Source organism: Penaeus monodon, chromosome 23 (genome assembly GCF_015228065.2).
Source record: "Penaeus monodon isolate SGIC_2016 chromosome 23, NSTDA_Pmon_1, whole genome shotgun sequence".
Lineage (NCBI taxonomy): Eukaryota > Metazoa > Arthropoda > Malacostraca > Decapoda > Penaeidae > Penaeus > Penaeus monodon.
Genome location: NC_051408.1, coordinates 38,275,726 through 38,276,572, shown reverse-complemented (window position 1 = coordinate 38,276,572; position 847 = coordinate 38,275,726). Strand labels below are relative to the sequence as shown.

General features: G+C 36.8%; 1 protein-coding gene across 1 annotated transcript in view; it reads right to left on the bottom strand.

The window, feature by feature from the left end:
• The window catches only part of LOC119588001 (U3 small nucleolar RNA-associated protein 4 homolog), a gene marked incomplete at its 3' end in the record, with an annotated part of 8,988 nt that overhangs the window by 6,467 nt on the left and 1,674 nt on the right, over positions 1-847 (bottom strand).

The following is an 847-nucleotide window of genomic DNA, read 5'->3' as shown; positions in this document are numbered from 1 at the left end:
CTTGTTAACAGTGTGATAATAATATCATATAGTGTGAGGATATATTATTTACTTTAAATTATTACACACATTGATCTCATATACATGAACCACAATTTTTTTTCTGCATTTTCTTACATTCCTGCTTCCATTACTACCTCCCCTGAGTAAGCACTGGGAATGTGGTATATCATTATGACCTCATTTCAGGGTTACATTCTAAGTGTGTGTAGGTTCAAAGCAGGGGGACACAACCCTTGCCATGATGATAAATAGTATACCAAGATCTTGTAGGGTTAATGACTGCCAAACTTTGTGAATGCTCCATCCTGCCATGTGCATGTGATGAATGTTTGTCCTCGAGGGAAGAGATTATGGGATGGAAACTTACAGGTTTTCCTCATACATTCCTCGGCATCCACTGTATTCCCCTTAATCTTTCACCCAACAATTTTTGACATACAGTACGCCCTCTTCTACTCTCAAGGCCAAAATTATGGGGTATAACAGGTTTCCCAGTCATTATATATTAGTACTAGATAATATGAGATATCCATCAGTACCCATATTTACCAATAATACAGACTTTTTTTTATTTACCTTAAACTTTCTAATATTATATCAAAACAATATTTACAAATAGGTCTAAAGCTCAAAAGAGTGGGCTAAAATGAGCACAATATTCTGAGAGCAAGAGCTTTAAATTCTAGCCAAAAATTTTGAGGTGCAACAGCCTTTGGGGGTGAACAGTCCAAGCACGATAATATACCACGATATTAATACCATTTGCCAGACAACCATAAGCTCTTCATGATAAGCCAAACAATATTTATTACCTAAAGCGACAGACCCTCCAGGGGGGGTAAGC